The sequence below is a fragment of the Odocoileus virginianus genome, chromosome 7 (assembly GCF_023699985.2).
Source record: "Odocoileus virginianus isolate 20LAN1187 ecotype Illinois chromosome 7, Ovbor_1.2, whole genome shotgun sequence".
Classification (NCBI taxonomy): domain Eukaryota; kingdom Metazoa; phylum Chordata; class Mammalia; order Artiodactyla; family Cervidae; genus Odocoileus; species Odocoileus virginianus.
Genome location: NC_069680.1, coordinates 84,578,576 through 84,600,330, shown reverse-complemented (window position 1 = coordinate 84,600,330; position 21,755 = coordinate 84,578,576). Strand labels below are relative to the sequence as shown.

The following is a 21,755-nucleotide window of genomic DNA, read 5'->3' as shown; positions in this document are numbered from 1 at the left end:
ATTTTTTATTTTTTTTTCCATTTATTTTTATTAGTTGGAGGCTAATTACTTTACAACATTGCAGTGGTTTTTGTCATACATTGAAATGAATTAGCCATGGATTTACATGTATTCCCCATCCCGGTCCCCCCATCCCACCTCCCTCTCTACCCAGTCCCTCTGGGTCTTCCCAGTGCACCAGGCCCGAGCACTTGTCTCATGCATCCAACCTGGGCTGGTGATCTGTTTCACCCTAGATAATATACATGTTTTCGATGCTGTTCTCTTGAAACATCCCACCCTCGCCTTCTCCCACAGAGTCCACAAGTCTGTTCTATACATCTGAGTCTCTTTTTCTGTTTTGCATATAGGGTTATCGTTACCATCTTTCTAAATTCCATATATATGCGTTAGTATACTGTAATGGTCTTTATCTTTCTGGCTTACTTCGCTCTGTATAATGGGCTCCAGTTTCATCCATCTCATTAGAACTGATTCAAATGAATTCTTTGTAATGGCTGAGTAAATATTCCATGGTGTATATGTACCACAGCTTCCTCATCCATTTGTCTGCTGATGGGCATCTAGGTTGCTTCCATGTCCTGGCTATTATAAACAGTGCTGTGATGAACATTGGGGTGCACTTGTCTCTTTCAGATCTGGTTTCCTCGGTGTGTATGCCCAGAAGTGGGATTGCTGGGTCATATGGCAGTTCTATTTCCAGCTTTTTAAGAAATCTCCACAGTATTCTCCATAGCGGCTGTACTAATTTGAATTCCCACCAACAGTGTAAGAGGGTTCCCTTTTCTCCACACCCTCTCCAGCATTTATTGCTTGTAGACTTTTGGATAGCAGCCATCCTGACTGGCGTGTAATGGTACCTCATTGTGGTTTTGTGCAGGCTTTTTTGACTCCCCTGAACTTTTAGCTCACTTTTTCAAAAATTAATTTATTTTTTATTGAAGGATAATTGCTTTACAGAATTTTGCTGTTTTTTGTCAAACATCAACATGAATCAGCCATAGGTATATATATATCCCCTCCCTTTTGAACCTCCCTCCCATCTCCCTCTCCATCCCACCCCTCTAGGTTGGTACAGAGCCCCTGTTTGAGTTTCCTGAGCCATACAGCAAATTCTCGTTGGCTATCTATTTTACATATGCTAGTGTAAGCTTCCATGTTACTCTTTTGATACATCTCACCCTCTCCTCTCCTCTCCCCATCTCCATAAGTCTCTTCTCTATGTCTGTTTTTCCATTGTTTCCCTGTAAATAAATTCTTCAGTACCATTTTTCTAGATTCCGTACATGCATTAGGATATGATATTTATCTTTCTCTTTCTGACTCACTTCACTCTGTATAATAGGTTCTAGGCTCATCCACCTCATTAGAACTGACTCAAACCTGTTCCTTTTTATGGCTGAGTAATATTCCATTGTGTGCATGTACCACACCTTCTTTATCCATTCATCTGTCAATAGACATCTAGGTTGCTTCCATGTTCTAGCTATTGTAAATAGTGCTGCAATGAACAGTGGGATACATATGTCTCTTTCAATTTTGGTTTCCTCAGGGTATATGCCTAGGAGTGGGAGGCTGGGTCATATGGTGGTTTTTTCCCCTAGTTTTTTTTTTTTTTTTTTAAGGAATCTCTATACCCTCTTCCATAGTGGCTGTATCAATTTACATTCCCACCAATAGTGCAAGAGTGTTCCGTTTTCTCCACACCCTCTCCAGCATTTATTGTTTGTAAACTTTTTGCTGATGCCCGTTCTGACCAGTATGAGGTGATATCTCATTGTAGTTTTGATTTGCATTTCTCTAATAATGAGCGATGTTGAGCATCTTTTCACATGTTTGTTAGCCATCTGTATGTCTTCTTTGGAGAAATGTCTGTTTAGGTCTTTTCCCCACTTTTTGATTGGATTATTTGTTTTTCTCATATTGAGTTGTATGAGCTTCTTGAATATTTGGAAATTAATCCTTTGTCAGTTGTTTCATTTGCTATTATTTTCTCCCATTCTGAGGGTTGTTTTCTCACCTTGCTTCTAGCTTCCTTTGCAATATATTGTGCAAAAGCTTTTAAGTTTAATTAGGTCCCACTTGTTTACTTTTGTTTTTATTTCCGTTACTCTATGAGGTGGGTCATAGAGGATCCTGCTTTGATTTATGTCATCAAGTGTTCTGTTTTCCTCTAACAGTTTTATAGTTTCTGGTCTTGTCTTTAATCCATTTTGAGTTTATCTTTGTGTATGGTGTTAGGAAGTGTTCTAGTTTCATTCTTTTACATGTAACTGTCCAGTTTTCCCAGCACCATTTATTGAAGAGGCTGTCTTTGCCCCATTGTATATTCTTGCCTCCTTTCTCAAAAATAAGGTACCCATAGGCACATGGGTTTATTTCTGGGCTTTCTATCTTGTTCCATTGGTCTATAGTTCTGTTTTTGTGCCAGTACCATACTGTCTTGATGACTGTAGCTTTGTAGTATAGTCTGAAGTCGGGAATCTCCACACTGTTCTCCATAGTGGCTGTACTAGTTTGCATTCCCACCAACAGTGCAAGAGTGTTCCCTTTCTCCACACCCTCTCCAGTATTTATTGCTTGTAGACTTTTTGATGATGGCCATTCTGACTGGTGTGAGGTGATATCTCATTGTGCTTTTGATTTGCATTTCTCTAATAATGAGTGATGTTGAGCATCTTTTCACGTGTTTGTTAGCCATCTGTATATCTTCTTTGGAGAAATGTCTGTTTAGGTCTTTTTCCCACTTTTTGATTGGGTTGTTTATTTTTCTCGTATTGAGTTGTATGAGCTGCTTGTATATTTTGGAAATTAATCTTTTGTCAGTTGTTTTATTTGCTATTATTTTCTCCCATTCCAAGGGTTCTTTTTTCACCTTGCTTGTAGTTTCCTTTGCTGTGCAAAAGCTTTTAAGTTTAATCAGGTCCCACTTGTTTACTTTGTTTTTATTTCCATTACTCTAGGAGGTGGGTCATAGAGGATCTTGCTTTATGTTATCGAGTGTTCTATGTGTTTTTCTTTAACAGTTTTATAGTTTCTGGTCTTGTCTTTAATCCATTTTGAGTTTATCTTTGTGTATGGTGTTAAGAAGTGTTCTAATTTCATTCTTTTATATGTAGCTGTCAGTTTTCCCAGCACCATTTATTGAAGAGGTTGTCTTTACCTCATTGTATATTCATGCCTCATTTCTAAAAAATACTCATAGGTGCATGGGTTTATTTCTGGTCTTTCTATCTTGTTCCATTGGCCTATATTTCTGTTTTTGTGCCAGGACCATACTTTCTTGATGCCTGTAGCTTTGTAGTATAACCTGAAGTCAGGAATGTTGATTCCTCCAGCTCCTTTCTTCTTTCTCAAGACTGCTTTGGCCATTCGGGGTCTTTTATGTTTCCATATGAATTGTGAAATTTTTTGTTCTAGTTCTGTTGAAAATCCCATTGGTAATTTGATAGGGATCATGTTGAATCTGTAGATTGTGTTTAGTAGTGTAGTCATTTTCACCATATTGATTCTTCCTGCCCAGGAACATGGAATATCTCTCTGTTTATGTCATTTTTGATTTCTTTCATTAGTGTCTTATAATTTTCTGTGTACAGTTCTTTTGTCTACTTAGGTAAACTTATTCCTAGATATTTGATTCTTTCTGTTGCATTGGTGAAGGTGGTTGATTCCTTAATTTCTCTTTCTAATTTTTCATTGTTAGTATATAGAAATGCAAGTGATTTCTGTGTATTTATTTTATACCCTGCAACTTTGCTAAATTCCCTGATTAGCTCTACTAATTTTCTGATACTATTTTTAGGGTTTTTTAATGTACAGTATCATGTCATCTGCAAACAGTGAGAGGTTTTCTTCTTTTTTGATCTGGATTCCTTTTACTTCTTTTTCTTCTCTTATTGCTATAGCTAGGACTTCCAGAACTATGTTGAATAATAGTGGTAATAAAATAATAATAAAGGTGGAAACCCTTGTCTTGTTCCTGATCTTAGGGGAAATGCTTTCAGTTTTTCACCATTGAGAATAATGTTTGCTGTAGGCTTAGCATATATGGCCTTTACTATTTTGAGGTAGATTCCTCATATTTTAATCATAAATGGGTGTTGAATTTTGTCAAAGGCTTTTTTTGCATTTATTGAAACGATCATATGGTTTTTATCTTTCAGTTTGTTAATATGGTGTATCACATTGATTGATTTGTGTATATTGAAGAATCTTTGCATCCCTGGAATAAATCCAACTGATCATGGTGTATGAGCTTTTTGATGTGTTGCTGAATTCTGTTTGCTAAAATTTTGTTGAGGATTTTTGCATCTATGTTCATCCGTGATATTGGCCTGCAGTATTCTTTTTTTATGTTGTCTTTGGTTTTGGTATCAGGGTGATGGTGGCCTAGTAGAATGAGTTTGAAAGTGTTCCTTTCTCTGCAAGTTTTTAAAAGAGTTGTAGAAGGATAGGCATTAGCTCTTCTCTAAATGTTTGATAGAATTCTCCTGTGAAGCCACCTGGTCCTGGGCTTTTCTTTTTGGGGAGATTTTTGATCACAGCTTCAATTTCAGTGCTTGTAATTGGGTTGTTCATTTTCATTTTTTCCTGGTTCAGTCTTGGAAGATTGAATTTTTCTAAAAATCTGTCTATTTCTTCCAGGTTTTCTATATTATTGCCGTATAGTTGTTCATAATAGTCTCTTCTAATCCTTTTTATTTCTGCCTTGTCTGTTATAACCTCTCCTTTTTCATTTCTAATTTTGTCAATTTGATTCTTCTCTCTTTTTTTCTTGATGAATCTAGCTAAAAGTTTGTCAATTTTGTTTATCTTCTCAAAGAACCAGCTTTTAGTTTTATTAATCTTTACTATTGTTTCTTTCATCTTTTCATTTATATCTGCTTAGATCTTTATAATTTCTTTCCTTCTATTAATTTTGGGGCTTTTTTTGTTCTTTTTTCCAGTTGTTCTAGGTCTTAGAACTGCTTTTGCTGCTTCCCATAGGTTTTGACTTGTTGTGTTTTCATTGTCATTTGTTTCTAGAGAATTTTTTATTTCTCTTTTGATTTCTTCAGTAACCTATCTGTTATTCAGAAACAAGATGTTTAATCTCCATGTGTTTGTGTTTCTCAGTTTTTTTTCTTGTAATTGATATCTAGTCTCATAGCGTTGTGGTCAGAGAAGATGCTTGATATGATTTCAATTTTCTTAAATTTACTGAGGCTTGATTTGTGACCCAAGATGTGGTCTGTCCTGAAGAATGTTCCATGTGCACTTGAGAAGAAGATGTATTTTTCTGCATTTGGATGGAATGTCCTGAAGATATCAATGAGATCCATCTCATCTAATGTATCATTTAAGACTTGTGTTTCCTTATTAATTTTCTGTTTTGATGATCTGTCCATTGGTGAGAGTGGGGTGTTAAAGTCTCCTACTATTATTGTGTTACTGTCAGTTTCTCCTTTTATGTCTGTTAGTGTTTGTCTTATATATTGAGGTGCTTCTGTGTTGAGTGCATAGATATTTACAATTGTTAGGTCTTCCTCTTAGATTGATCCCTTGATCATTATGTAGTGTCCTTCCTTATCTCTTGTAATCTTCTTTATTTTAAGGTCTGTTTTGTCTGATATGAGGATTGCTACTCCAGCTTTGTTTCGCTTCCCATTTGCATGGATTATATTTTTCCATCCTCTCACTTTCAGTCTATATGTGTCTTTATGTCTGAAGTGGGTTTCTTGTAGACAGCATATATATGGGTCTTGTTTTTGTATCCATTCAGCCAGTCTGTGTCTTTTGGTTGGAGCATTTAATCCATTTACATTTAAGGTAATTATTGATATATATGTTCCTATTGCCATTTTCTTAATTGTTTGGGGTTGATTTTTATAAATCTTTTTTCTTCTCTTATCTCTTGACTATATAAGTCTTTGCTATATAATCTTTAACATTTGTTGTAAAGCTGGTTTGGTGGTACTGAATTCTCTTAACTTTTGCTTGTCTGAAAAGTTTTTTATTTCTCCATCAATTTTGAATGAGATCCTTGTTGGGTACAGTAATCTTGGTTGTAGATTTTTCCCTTTCAGGACTTTAAATATATCCCGCCATTCCCTTCTAGCCTGCAGAGTTTCTGCTGAAAGATCAGCTGTTAAGTGTATGGGGTTTCCCTTCAGTGCTACTTGTTGCTTCTCCCTTGCTGCTTTTAATATTCTTTCTTTGTGTTTAGTCTTTGTTATTTTCATTAGTATGTGTCTTGGCATGTTTCTCCTTAGGTTTATCCTTTATGGGAGTCTTTGTGCCTCTTGGACTTGATTGACTATTTCCTTTTCCATGTTGAGGAACTTTTCAATTATAATCTCTTAAAAAATCTTCTCATACCCTTTCTTTTTCTCTTCTCCTTCTGGGGGACCTATAATTTGAATGTTGGTACATTTGATACGGTTCCAGAGGTCTCTGAGACTGTCGTCAGTTCTTTTCATTCTTTTTACTTTATTCTGCTCTTCAGAAGTTATTTCCACCATTTTATCTTCCAGCTCACTGATTCATTCTTCTGCTTCAGATATTCTGCTATTGATTCCTTCTAGAGTATTTTTAATTTCAGTAATTGTGTTGTTTGTCTCTGTTTATTCTTTAATTCTTCTAGGTCTTTGTTAATTGATTCTTGCATTTTCTCCTTTTTGTTTTTAAGGTTTTTTATCACCTTTACTATCACTATTCTGAATTCATTGCAGGTAGTTTGCCTATTTCCTCTTCATTTATTTGGACTTCTGTGTTTCTAGGTTGTTCTTTCATTTGTGTAGTATTTCTCTGGCTTTTCATTATTCATTTTTTAACTTATTGTGTTTGAGGTCTCCTTTTCCCAGGCTTAAAAGAAAATTGAATTCTTTCTTCCTTTTGTTTCTTCCCTCCTAAGGTTGGTCCAGTGGTTTGCATAAGCTTCGTATAGGGTGAGATTTGTACTGTGTTTTTGTTTGTTTGTTTTTCCTCTGATGGGCAAGGTTGAGTGATGTGGTAATCCTGTCTGCTGAATATTTGGTTTGTATTTTTATTTTGTTTATTGTTTAGATGAGGCATCCTGCACAGGCTTCTACTGGTGGCTGGGTGATGCCAGGTCTTCTATTCAAGTGATTTCCTTTGTGTGAGTTCTCATTATTTGATATTTCCTAGGGTTAGTTTTCTGGTAGTCTAGGGTCTTGAAGTCAGTGGTCCCACTCCAAAGGCTCAGGGCTGGATATCTGGTCAGGAATGAAGGTTCCACAAGTGGTTTGTTATGGCATTAAGTCAGATTAAAACAAATATCCAAAAACAAGAAATCAAAGATGAACCCCAGACAAATGGCAGTCACAAAATATGTCAAATAACAATTAAAATAATGGAATATACACATATACATACACACCCATGAGCAAAGTCAAAACAGTCCAACAAAAATAAAGTACAGTAGATTGACCTGGCAAACAAAGGAAATAAAAAATTATATTTACCAGTTAAGAACAAAACTAACCAAAGCACAAACTGGAAAACAAAACTAAAACAAGGTGCCAAGTGAGGAATAAAGCAATGAAAATAAAACTATCAAATGTGTTGAGAGGAAAAGAAAGAAAGAAACAAAGGAATAAATGTAGAAAAAATAATATTATGTTTAAAAAATTAAAAATTAGAATTATAAAAAAGAGAAAAGAAAAAAACAGAAGAAAGAACAAAGGAAAACTCCACAGAACTGCAAAAGCCCAACGTAGAGGGAGAAGTTTATAAAAACAGTAAAAAGTGTGACTGAATATACACATATACATATACACCCATAGCAAAATCAAAACAGTCCAACAAAAATTAAGTGCAATAGAGTGACCTGGTGAACAAAGGAAACCAAAAATTATACCTAGCAGAATGAAGCTAGCTAAAGCACAAACTGGAAAACAAAACTAAAGCAAGGTGCAGTTGGGGAATAAATCAATGAAAATAAAACTAACAAATACGTTGAGAGGAAAAGAGAGGAAGAAAAAAAGAAAGAATAGATATGCAAAGTTAAATAGAGGTAGATGAAGATTTATGTATGTTAAAGATTAGCTGAGAGGGGAAAAGAACAGTAGGAGAAGAAAACAAAGGAATAAATGTATTAAAAATAATAATGGGTTTAAAAATTAAAATTGTAAAAAAGAGAAAAGAAAAAAGGAAAAAAAGGAAAACTCCACAGAACTGCAAAAGCCCAATGTAGAGGCAGAGGTTTATAACAACAATAAAAAATGTGACTGAGGGAAAAAAAAGCTCAAAAGCTTAATTGGATTTCTTAGTGCCAATAAAATCGACAACTAAAACAGTGCCAATAAAATTATCAACTACAACAGGGGGTGGGAGGAAGGGGGAAAAAAGAAAAAATATCCAAAAGAATCTACAGAACAAATCAAAACATAGGAATAATAAAATGTTTCTCTTGAGTCACTGCTGTCAGAGTCCTTTCCCTCGCTGGGCGTCACCGTCCACCTCACCTCCCCGGGATGCCCTCCCACACTGTGCTGGTCTCTGGACCTGCTGTGGGGGCAGCTCAGGTTCTAACCTGGTCCTGCTCCTGTGTGTTCTTGCCTCCGATGTCCCCAGCTATCAGAGCTAGTGCGTTTTCTTTTGTGGGAGCTCTCAGTGGCCTTTTATATATTCCATACACACAGAGTCTGTCTAGCTGATCATGTGGATTTAATCTGCAGTTGTACAGCTGCTGGGAAGGTTTTGGGTCTTCTTCCTCAGCCACGCTGCCCCTGGGTTTCAGCTGTGGTTTTATTTCCACCTCTGCATGAGGGTCGTCCACTGGGGTTTGCTCCTGAGGCTGCCCTGGAGGGCTTGGGTTTGCCTGTGAGGGCCGGGTGTGGAGGCAGTGCAGCTGCTTGGGTCGCAGGGGTTCTGGCAGCACCAGGTACTCAGGGGGGTTGGCGGCTAGGGCAGCAGGAAATTTAGTGCTCTAGAAGGGATGGCAACCAGTATCGGCCAATATGCTCCAGTATTCTTGCCTGGAGAACCCCCCACCCTGACAGGGGAGCCTGGCAGGCCACAGTCTACAGGGCCGCAAAGAGTTGGACATGACCAAAGCGGCCCTGTGCACATAGATGCAAGATTTCTGCCTGTGGCAGGTCTGCCCCAGTGAGAGTTGAGCATGAAGGTGGCACAGCTGCTTGGCTTTCGGGGACCCTGGTGGTGCTGAGTGTGCAGGGACACAGACTGCCCCCACCGCAGGAGTTATGGCCCTATCAGTCTTTTTCCAAGCCTCTTGTAGCTGGCGATCAGAAGGTCTCTTTGGCCAGTCTTTCTTCACAGCTCCGCCAGTTCAGGCACTTGGAGGGCTCCCTTGCCTGGGGTCCTTCTCTGTCGTTCAGGCGTCAGGCACATAGAGGGGCCCCCTGGCTGGGGTCCTGCTCTGCATCAGACACTTAAAGGGTCACCCTGGGTGGGGTCCTCCTCTGTGGTTCAGTAAATCAGGCGTTTGATGGGGCCAGCGTCTCTATTGTTCAGCTTGGGAGAGAGGCTGTGGTGATGGCTCCACCCCCTGCGCGTGACTCAGCAGTATCGCCTTGCTTCCATGGCTGCCCGGCTTTCCTCCACAGGCATTTCCCACCACAGTCTCCTCCCTCACATCCCCTCCATCCGTCTCTCCGCAGTCATCAGCAGCCCTCGCCCTGGGATTGCTCCACAATGCCTAAACTCCAGCTCCTAGCCCCTGTGCCTTCCAGGAGACCCGCGTTCCTGTAAGGGGTGTATGGCTGTGGCAAGGACTGTCTGATTCTCATTCCATTTAGGCTGCCTCAGATCAGCTGTTTCACTCTCAGCCTTCATTGTTTCTCTTCTGACTCCGACAACTGCCCTGATGCTGGGATCGGACGCCTGCTTCAGTTCCCCCACCCACTGAGGGCAGGTCCAGCCCTACTAACACTCCTGTTTTCCCCCCTAGATCCTTCGTCCTACGGAGTTTTGTGTGGTTCTATACTTTTCCCACTGGTCAGGTCCTCCTGTCCACTCTCAGCTGGTGTTCTGAGTGCACTTCTGTGTCTGAAGGTGTCTTCCTGATGTATCCGTGGAGAGAGATGTGCTGCGCGTCCACCTCCTCCGCCACCATCTTGTTCTTTCCACTTTTTCTTTTAACATGTCCATGGATGTTCTCCAAAGAGTTGAGAGCCCTGAATGCAGAACCTGGATCTTAGCTGATCAGGTAAGTGTTTGGGATGTGCTGCCTTTCACTAACCACAGTCATGGACACCGCTATTTCTTTCATTTTATTAAAAAAATAAGATTGGAAGGAGTCCTTCCTGCTTTCTCATATGGCTGTTGTCATCAGTGAAAGAGCTTAAGTATGAGAAAATGATTTGAAACTGCAGGGACATGCGCATACCGGCTATTATTTACCTTTCCACATCACGCCAAGCCCTGTGTGTGTTTGTATGTCCACATCCCTTTCCTGCTGCCACCTGCCTCTCAGGGGAGCTTCCTGACCCAGGGATTGGACACGAATCTCTTACGTCTCCTGCAGTGGCAGGTGGATTGTTTACCACTGTGACACCTGGGAAGTTTCTGCTATTAAACAGGACTAAATCAGACTGTGCAGTTTAAGTGTTGCCTGGAAAGAACAGTTGCAAAGGGCTGTGGCTCCTTAAGCTCCAGGACATAAGACGATTACCAGCTGGGCACAGGGCACCCGCTCCTTCTGCCGAGTTGCTCAGATGACGGGGTGCCTGGGAACAGCAGATTTCTGCCATCTGTCAAGGCGTCTGGCTCCCACACAAGGACGTGGTTCAGATTCTAAGCCGACAACACACATCTGACACAGGCGTGAACCTCAGGATCTCTGGCATGCTGAGGATGATGATACAGCATGGTTCCCCTTCCTGTGTGGCCCTGACGCTCACGCATCTTCTATTACCATCCAATCGGCAGGATGTGGGCATTCGGACTCTGCTCACTCTGTTTGCCACTACTGCCTAATGGTCGCTTTCATCTAAGGCTTTTCTCAACTGGGAAACATGTTGGTTTTCTCGCCTCCCTCTTTGGTCCTCATTTCCTCCTCCCCATTTCCCTCGAGTTAGGATTAGAAATGATACACTGATTTAACTTTATTTCGATGTGTACAGTGCTTGACAGCTCTCTAGCCAAGTTTAGAGGCTCATTCCTGATTCTTAGCCGGTTCTCTCCTAAGTAACACTCGTGTATTAGTTGCTCAGTCATGTCCGACTATTTGCGGCCCCATGGACCCCTCTGTTCATGGACCCCATGGACCCCACCAGGCTCCTCTGCCCACAGAATTCTCCAGGCAAGAACACTGGAGTGGGTTACCATAACCTTCCCCAGGGGATCTTCCCATCCCAGGGAAATGATTGCACTTGCTGCCTGAACCATGGGGCTACAGATCTATTGTACTCACCCACTGCCTTCTTGTGTGCCCTCTTTACTTTTTGTGGGTCAATCTTGCCTATTCAGCAGCCTATTAAAATTTGCAAAAAAAGTGAGTAGCAAGTATAGAGTTCTTTTTTTAAAAGATTTTTTTTTTTAAATGTGGAACATTTAAAAAGTCTTTATCAAATTGGTTACAATATTCCTCCTGTTTTATGTTTTGGTTTTTTGGCTACAAGGTGTGTGGGATTTCAGCTTCCTGACCAGGGATCTAACCTGCACTCCCTGCCTTGGAAGGCGAAATCTTAACCACCAATCACCAGGGAAGTCTTCAGAGTTCTAATGTACTCCTCCCCAGGCTGCACCCGGCCCAAATGATTTCCCCTATTGTTTCAATTCTAATTAATTAAACTGTACTGAGTCTTTGTCGAAGCATGCCGGCTCTTTGTTGTGGCTCACAGGCTTCTCTAGTTGTGGCACAGGAGCTTAGTTGCCCCAAGGTATGTGGGATCTTAGTTCCCCCAGCAGGGATCAAACCAGCATCCCCTGCATTGGAAGGAGGCTTCTTAACCTCTGGACCACCAGGGAAGTCCCTGCCCTATTATTAATCTCTTGCAGTTGTAATTTGGTGAGCCTATTACCCCAAAACCATAGTTTATGTTAGGGTTCAGTCTTTGTACTGTACATTTTATGGGTTTTGCTAAGTGCATGGCGACATGTATCCACCATGACAGTGTCATACAGTGTAGTTTCACTGCCCTAGAATTCCCCTGTGTGTGAACTATCCATCCGCATCCCCTCCCCCATCCCCTGGCTGCCTGTGGGTTTCTCTGTCCTCACAGGGAGGTGCTAATTGCACACACATTCAATATCACAGTAATCCAAGTCTATGCCCTGACCAGTAATACTGAAGAAGCTAACGTTGAACAGTTCTATGAAGACCTACAAGACCTTCTAGCACTAGCACCCCAAAAAGATGTCCTTTTCAATACAGGGGACTGGAATGCAAAAGTAGGAAGTCAAGAGATTTGGCCTTGGAATACAAAATGAAGCAGGACAAAGGCTGACAGTATTGCCAAGAGAATGCACTGGTCATAGGAAACACGCCCTTCTAACAACACAAGAGAAGACTCTACACAGGGACATCACCAGATGGTCAATACTGAAATCAGATTGATTATATTCTTTGTAGCCAAAGATGGAGAAGCTCTACACAGTCAACAAAAACAAGACCAGGAGCTGACTGAGGCTCTGATCATTAACTCCTTATAGCAAAATTCAGACTTAAATTGAAGAAAGTAGGGTAAACCACTAGACCATTCAGGTATGACCTAAATCAAAACCCTTACAACTATACAGTGGAAGGGACAAATAGATTCAAGGGATTAGATCTGATAGACAGAGTGCCTGAAGAACTATGATGGAGGTTCGTAATGTTGTACAGGAGGCAGTAATCAAGACCATCCCCAAGAAAAAGAAATACAAAAAGGCAAAATGGTTGTCTGAGGAGGCCTTACAAATAGCTGAGAAAAAAAGAGAAGCTAAAGGCAAAGGTGAAAGGGAAAGATATGCCCATTTGAATGCAGAGTTCCAAAGAATAGCTAGGAGAGATAAGAAAGGCTTCCTCAGTGATTAGTGCAAAGAAATAGAGGGAAACAATAGAATGGGAAAGACTAGAAATCTCTTCAAGAAAATTAGAGATACCAAGGGAATATTTCATGCAAAGATGGGCACAATAAAGGACAGAGATGGTATGGACCTAACAGAAGCAGAAGATATTAAGAAGAGGTGGCAAGAATACACAGAAGAACTATACAAAGAAGAACTTCATGACCCAGATAACCACGATGGTGTGGTCACTCACCTAGAGCCAGACATCCTGGAGTACGAAGTCAAGTGGGCCTTAGGAAGCATCACTATGAACAAAGCCAGTGGAGGTGATGGAATTCCAGCTGACCTATTTCAAATCCTAAAAGATGATGCTGTGAAAGTGCTGCACTCAATATGCCAGCAAATTTGGAAAACTCAGCAGTAGCCACAGGACTGGAAAATGTCAGTTTTCATTCCAATCCCAAAGAAAGGCAATGCCAAAGAATGCTCAAACTACCACACAATTACACCCATCTCACATGCCAGGAAAGTAATGCTCAAAATTCTCCAAGCCAGATTTCAACAGTACATGAACTGTGAACTTCCAGATGTTCAAGCAGGATTTAGAAAAGGCAGAGGAACCAGAGATCAAACTGCCAACATCCGTTGGATCATTGAAAAAGCAACAGAGTTCCAGAAAAACATCTACCTCTGTTTTACTGACTACACCAAAGCCTTTGACTGTGTGAACCACAACAAACTGGAAAATTTTTCAAGAGATGGGAACACCAGACCACCTGAACTGCCTCCTGAGAAATCTGTATGCAGGTCAAGATGCAACATTTAGAACTGGACATGGAACAACAGACTAGTTCCAGATAGGGAAAGTGAAAGTGAAAGTGAAGTTGCTCAGTCGTGTCCGACTCTTTGCCACCCTATGGACTGTAACCTACCAGGCTTCTCCATCCATGGGATTTTCCAGGCAAGTGTACTGGAGTGGGTTGCTGTTTCCTTCTCCAGGGGATCTTCACATCCCAGGGATTGAACCCAGGTCTCCCGTATTGTAGGCAGACACTTTACCCTCTGAGCCAGCAGGGAAGCCCAGATAGGAAGCCAGATAGGGAAAGGAGTAGGTCAAGGTTGTATATTGTCACCCTGCTTATTTAAATTATATGCTGAGTATATCATGTGAAATGCTGGGCTGGATGAAGCATAAGCTGGAATCAAGATTGCTGGGAGAAATATCAAAAACCTCAGATATGCTGATGACACCACCCTTATGACAGAAAGGGAAGAACTAAAGAGCTTCTTGATGAAAGTGAAAGAGTGAAGAAGTTGGCTTAAAACTCAACATTCAAAAAACTAAGATCATGGCATCTGGGCCCATCACTTCATGGCAAATAGATGGGGAAACAATGGAAACAGTGTCAGACTTTATTTTTCTGGGCTCCAAAATCACTGCAGATGGTGACTGCAGCCATGATATTAAAAGACACTTGCTCTTTGGAAGAAAAGCTATGGCCGACCTAGACAGCATATTAAAAAGCAGAGACATTACTTTGCCAACAAAGGTCTGTCTAATCAAAGCTATGGTTTTTCAAGTAGTCATGTATGGATGTGAGAGTTGGACTATAAAGAAAGCTGAGAGCCAAATTGATGCTTTAGAACTGTAGTGTTGGAGAAGATTCTTGAGAGTCCCTTGGACTGCAAGGAGATCCAACCAGTCAATCCTGAAGGAAATCAGTCCCGAATATTCATTGGAAGGACTGATGCTGAGGTGGAAGCTCCAATCCTTTGGCCACCTGATGTGAAGAACTTGCTCATTGGAAAAGACCCTAATACTGGGAAAGATTGAAGGCAGGAGGAGAAGGGGACAACAGAAGATGAGATGGTTGGATAGCATCACTGACTCGATGGACATGAGTTTGAGCAAGTTCTGGGAGCTGGTGATGGATAGGGAAGCCAGGCATGCTGCAGTCCATGGGGTTGCAAAGAGTCGGACATGCCTGAGTGCCTGAACTGGCTGGTTAGCAGCAACAGTAAACCCTGGATTGAGTGTCTGCCTAGCTATCAGGGCACACGACTGTGTGCACAGACATTGCTTATGGAACCACAGTTTCTAGCAAATCATAGAATAGTCTCAGGTTTTTATGAGCAGGAAGGTAGGAAGTCCCTGAGTTAGGACGATATCTTGTTGATGGAAAAAGTGCTTTCATCAGTGTCTCCTGGGAAGGGCTGTGGTCTGAGTGTGGTGTGTTGCATTGTTGTCTAAAGGGCCCACAGAGGAGACCAGCCAGAGAAGCTCTTGGCCTTGGCTCTGGGCCAGAGGGGCAGCTGGACTGTCAGTGAGCTGAACATTGTTCAGCCAGGGCTTTGGCAGGTTCCCAACATCCTCAGTTAGCTCCTGGCAGATGTGACAGGAGTGTAGAAAAACCTCTTTCGAAAGCAGCAGTGAAATTCAGCAAGTGTCCTCAGAACACCACTAACTCGTTCCGTGTCATTTCCCTGAAAGTCAGGTAGTGACAGTGGCTGATTCTGATTTGGGGGATGACTTCCTTTGAAGAATGAATGCATGGAAATGTCTTTCTAATAAGACGGTAAATCTCCTTATAACACGTCATGTGAACTTCTGCTGGACCATCTTCTTTCTCAGCTGGGGTAGTGACATGAGTAACAGCAGAACAGGTGTAGTGAAGGTAGAAACTAGCATTGATCGACCCCTATCACACATCACCCACTTCCGATACATTATATCATTAGAGTAGTTCTGTAAACATGTAAGAATGGGAGGAATCCTTTACACAGATCATTTTTCAAAATGTCTACTTGCTGTAAAGTTCATGTTTAGTTGCTTTCATAGAAGGTGGGCAGTGACAGATTTATCAATTCCACGTAAACTAGGGTAGCCATAAAGTTGACTGATGCTACAGCTGAAGCTCCAATATTTTGGCCATCTGATGAGAAGAGCTGACTCATTGAAAAAGACCCTGATGCTGGGAAAGACTGAAGGCAAAAGGAGAAGGAGACGACAGAGGATGAGATGGTTAGATAGTCCCACTGATTCAATGGACCTGAGTTTGAGCAAACTCCAGAAGATAGTGAAGGACAGGGAAGCCTGGTGTGTTGCAGTCCTTGGGGTTGCAAAGAGTTGGACAGGACCTATCGACTGAACAACAGTAAAAGTTGACTGTCAATCTCTAAGCAAACCCCAGTGGGTGGGAGGTAGTGGGTGGTCAAGGAACAGGAAAAATCCTGGTGAAACTGGAAACTATTCCCGAGTGATCACCACCAGATCTGTAGTCTGCCTCCTTCTTCTGGGAGTCATATCCTCAGCATATTCATGCCAGAGACTTTGAGATGCCAGATTACTGAGAAGCGAGGGTCAGGTACCAAAAGTCCTCAAACTCTCACCAAGATGATCAATGCAACAGTTTCTTAGCCACCCCCTCTACACTGCGCAGGCTAGATGAGCCTCACACACCTGAAGAACAGCCTGGAATCCAGGTGGCCCCTAAGGCTCTGTGTTCCATATCGGTGGGCTCCAAACTCTGCTTACCATTAAAAACAAAATCTCCTCAGTGAATTCATATTTCTTTCAAAATCAGTTTCATATATTATTTTAAATTACGTGTGCATGCTAAGTTGCTTTAGTCATGTCTGACTTTTTGCAGTCCTAGGGACTGTAGCCCTCCAGGCTCCTCTGTCCACAGGATTCTCCAGGCAAGAATACTGGAGTGGGATGCCATGCCCTCCTCCAGGGGATCTTCCTGACCCAGGGATGGAACCTGCATCTCATGTCTCCTGCATTGGCAGGTGGGTTCTTTACCGCTAAGCCACTGGGGAAGTTCATTTTAACTCATAAAACCCCTAAAAACAGAAATTAGAAAAGAATGAGATACACAGTACTAAAAAATAATTTAAAAACTTAGAGATTTAGATTTGGCTTCTCATAAGGAAAAAGTTAAGTAAGTAGCATAAACAAGATAACAATTTTTGTTTCTATCACATAAAGAAATTCAAAAGAAGGCAACTCGGGTGTGATATGACATTTCCACAAAATTGTCAAGGAGCCAGACTAATTCCTCACCTCTTTTTTACCACCCCTAGGCTGTGACTCTTGTTTGGAAGGTCCAAAATGGCTTCTAGAGCTCCAGCCATCACATCTATAATTCAGAAAGCAGAGTGGATGAAAGAAAGATATCATGTCTGCTTACTTTTTGAGGTTAAAAAGGCTTTTATTTGTGAAATACTAGTGATGGAAGTTGGTGAAAGTTTTTTAAAAGCTAAATTTCCTTAAAATGTTAGTAATATTATATATCTGATCATCTTGTTATTTCTTAAGCTTTTGCTGATCATTTGCAGACTAAGAGTCTGATTGCCACTCATCTGGTTTTCCTCTTGTTTGCTAACACAGAAACTAGGAAATAAAACGATTTCCCCCTCAAACACACATTTAATTGGAGAAAGAATCCTCAGTTGATTCTTGGATTAAAATTTCATCCTTTTTTTTTTCTTTTCTTCAGAAAATTGTAGGTTCACCACTACACAATCCAGCTTTTTGAGGGTGATTTCATCAGTGGATGAATTCAAATTTCAGATTGGCTAAATGTGTGAGCCTTTCTTCCCCAGGAACAGCTTTATAGAGACATGTATAGTTGACAGTTGGAGAAGGCAATGGCACCCACTCCAGTACTCTTGCCTGGAAAATCCCATGGATGGAGGAGCCTGGTAGGTTGCAGTCCATGGGGTCGCTAAGAGTTGGACACGACTGAGCGACTTCACTTTCACTTTTCACTTTCATGCATTGGAGAAGGAAACGGCAACCCACTCCAGTGTTCTTGCCTGGAGAATCCCAGGGATGGGGGAGCCTGGTGGGCTGCCGTCTATGGGGTCGCACAGAGTCGGACACGACTGAAGCTACTTAGCAGCAGCAGCAGCAGCATAATTGACAGTGTTTTTCAGAGAAGTCTCAAGAACACATTTACTGGGGCTTCCCTGGTGGCTCAGTGGTAAAGAATCTGCCTGCCAGTGCAGAGTCACTGGTTTGATACCTGGTCAGGGAAGATCTCATATGCCGTGTGTGTACAGCTAAGTGCGTACACCACAGCTCCTGAAGCCTGTGCACCCCAGAGCCCATGCTCTGCAACAAGAGGAGCCACTGCAGTGAGAAGCCCGTGCACCACAATGAAGAGCAGCCCCTGCTTGTCACAACTAGAGAAAAGCCTGTGCAGCATCGAAGACCCAGCATGACCACCCCCCTCCCAAAAGAACATATTTATTTAACTCTCCATGAAGTACATGCAGGCAAAGGGCTACCTGGGAAGGCATCTGTGGGTGGCTGCACTACTCAGGCTGGAGAAGGCAATGGCACCCCACTCCAGTTCTCTTGCCTGGAAAATCCCAGGGATGGAGGAGCCTGGTGGGCTGCAGTTCATGGGGTCGCTGAGTCAGACATGACTGAGCGACTTCCCTTTCACTTTTCACTTTCATGCATTGGAGAAGGAAATGGCAACCCACTCCAGTGTTCTCGCCTGGAGAATCCCAGGGGTGGCGGAGCCTGGTGGGCTGCCGTCTATGGGGTTGCACAGAGTCAGACACGACTGAGCGACTTCTCTTTCACTTTTCACTTTCATGCATTGGAGAAGGAAATGGCAACCCACTCCAGTGTTCTCGCCTGGAGAATCCCAGGGATGGCGGAGCCTGGTGGGCTGCCGTCTATGGGGTCGCAGAGAGTCGGACACGACTGAAGCGACTTAGCAGCAGCAGCAGCACTACTCAGGCACCGGGTGAATGAGGCAGCCTCTTCACTTTGGACTTGGAACTGCTGGGTGACTCCTGAGATTCGCTGAGCTCTGTCCTCTATGAATGTACTCTGTTGACGGGGGTGTTATAAGCCCCTATAGGCTGTGGTGTGTATCCATTTGAGGGGGTTGCTTTCCCTCCATTAGGGAAAGGTGAGCCAGAAATGCTGATCAGACAGCGTGGGAAGTCAGTTGTGAGGGAATAGGCATGATGCTACAGAGCGGGTGGGCAAAGCTCTAATCACTGGCGGGGAAGATTAAAACTTGGGAAAGAGAAGCCTTGAGGCTGCTGAGCTTTCTAGCAACAGTAAGGCTGTCACGAGCTATTGTGGTGGTTCCTCTTGTCCCTTGTGTGTGAGGACTGTGACAGCGGCTGTGGGACATGGGGCATGTCTGTCACATGGGACAGTCAGCCCGAAAGAGGCCCGGGCAGGCTGGCAGCTGCTGGGAGGGAGTGGCGGCTGGGAAGGCCAAGCGGCCAGACTAGCGAACTAGCGAGAGACAGTGAGTGGGGGACAGTGTCTCTTTCCTGGAGGAACTTGAAATAGGTGAAGATCCTGAATTTCTTTCTTTCTTTGTTTTGGGGGAGTTACCAAAGAATATTTTATTTATTTGTTTATTTTTACTTGATCAATCTCTATTTATTTTTTTTTTTTCATTTATTTTTATTAGTTGGAGGCTAATTACTTTACAATATTGTAGTGGTTTTTGCCTTACGTTGACGTGAATCAGCCATGGATTTACATGTGTTCCCCATCCTGAACTCCCCTCCCACCTCCCTCCCCATCCCATCCCTCTGGGTCATCCCAGTGCACCAGCCCTGAGCACCCTGTCTCATGCACTGAACCTGGACTGGCGATCTGTTTCACACTTGATAATATACATGTTTCAATGCTGTTCTCTCAGATCATCCCACCCTCGCCTTCTACCATAGAGTCCAAAAGTCTGTTCTATACACCTGTGTCTCTTTTTCTGTCTTACATATAGGGTTATCGTTACCATCTTTCTAAAGTCCATATATATGTGTTAATCTACTGTATTGGTGTTTATCTTTCTGGCTTACTTCACTCTGTATAATGGGCTCTAGTTTCATCCATCTCATTAGAACTGATTCAAATGTATTTTTTTTTTTTAATTTTTGTTTTTAAATGGAGGATAATTGCTCTACAAAGTTGCATCAGTTTCTGTCGTACAACAGTGTGAATCAGCCGTAAGTACACATATGTCCCCTCCCTGTTGAGCCTCCCTTCCACCCCCTCCCCCTCTAGGTTGTCAAAGAGCATCCTGTGAGCTCCCTGTATCAGGCAGCAAACTCCCACTGTCTATTTTACATACTGTAAACAATATGTTTCAGCGCTGCTCTCTCAATTGGCCCCTCTCGCTCCTTCCCCTACTGGGTCCACAGGTCTCTTTTCTAGGCCTGCGTCCCTATTCCTGCCTTGCAAACAGGTTCCTCAATACCATTTTTCTAGATTCCATGTATACATGTGTGTTAATATACAATATTTGTTTTTCTCTTTCTGACTTAGTTCACTCTGTTTAACAGGTTCTAGGTTCATCTCCCTGAAATCCGTTCCCTTTTATGACTGAGTAACAGAGTTTCTAACGGAGAACAAAGTCTATTTATTCAAGGAAGAGAGCGGCCAGGGGAAGAGCATGCCTCAGTGAAGAACTTACTTGTGAGTAAATCTCTGAGTGGAGAGATTCTGTTAGTTCTTCCTACATTTCATGTGGGAACCTGAGGCAAGAACAGCTTAAAAACAGTAAGGTCCTACTGGAGAGCACATGGAACTCTGCTGGATGTCATGTGGCAGCCTGGATGGGAGGGGAGTTCGGGGGAGAATGGATACACGTGTATGTATAGCTGAACCTCTTCGCTGTTTACCTGAAACTATCGCAACATTGTTAATCCACTATACCCCAACAAAAAATAAAAAGGTTTTTTTAAAGAAAGGGTTAAAAAGACTCTGGATGATGGATCTTCATGCAGCCTCTCTGAACATTAGGCAGCCTCTCTGAATGCTCCAGCCATTTGACACACAAGCCCACTCTGAATGCCAGCTCTCCAGTGGACACCGATCACTGTCAGATGAAGATGGCCACAGCGAGGGGTCAGGATGGCACGTCTAGAATGAGCGCCCACACGTCCCATGTGTTATCTCACTATTAGAGCTTTCAGACAATGTTCATTGCGAAAGGAAGGTTATTTATATTCTATAATTAGCCTAAAACTATGATAACATCCTTTGGCATGGCCTTTATCTGATGGTATTTGAAACTGAACCAACTTCCTGCTTCCAGGCATTAACAAATGAGGGACTTCATGTTGTCTAATGTTATTACCTGACTTGAAGATAGATTTCTTTTCTCCAATTCATTCAAGTTATTTTTTTTTTTTTAAGAAAAGATCTCCTTTAGACATTAAAATTTCCCAGAATTGTTTAAGCCTTGTTATTGTTCTCAATGAGAATATTTCCTATTTAACTCCAGCTATGTCACTTGATGGGAATTCTTGTGACTATCCTTCACTGCCATGCTCAGATAATTTGCAGGAGATTGGAGAAATAAATCCACTAGCCTGTCAAGTATCAGAGTCCCAAGTATCAGAAATTTAGATTTCTGATTTAGAAACATTCATTCTAGTTTAGAACATTTCGAACATTCATTTTAATAAGTCTCTGGCCAGGAGATCCAGTGAAGAACAAGGATAACATCTACCTTCAAAGAGCTTACAATTTAAAGGAGTGATGCAAAGGAACATTATTTATATAGGACATTATCACATCCCAACTTATCTCTGGGTTTCCCTAGTGACTCGGTGGTAAAGAATCTGCCTCCAATGCAGGAGACATGAGTTTGATCCCTGGGTTGGAAAGATCCCTTGGAGAAGGAAATGGCAATGCACTCCAGTATTTTTGCCTGGGAAATCCTCTGGACAGAGGAGCCTGGTGGGCTACAGTCCACGGGGTCACAAAAGAGTCGGATTGAGCAACTAAACAACTTAACTCCACTGACTTG

The 21,755-nt window shown here is 42.0% G+C and overlaps 1 non-coding gene across 1 annotated transcript; it reads right to left on the bottom strand.

Moving 5' to 3' along the window:
- Positions 1 to 17,453: 17,453 nt before the first annotated feature.
- On the bottom strand, positions 17,454 to 17,515 carry LOC139036131 (small nucleolar RNA SNORD65). The gene has a single exon (XR_011488869.1). It is a non-coding gene; the product is annotated as a small nucleolar RNA SNORD65 (small nucleolar RNA).
- Between the last annotated feature and the right edge of the window lie 4,240 nt (positions 17,516 to 21,755).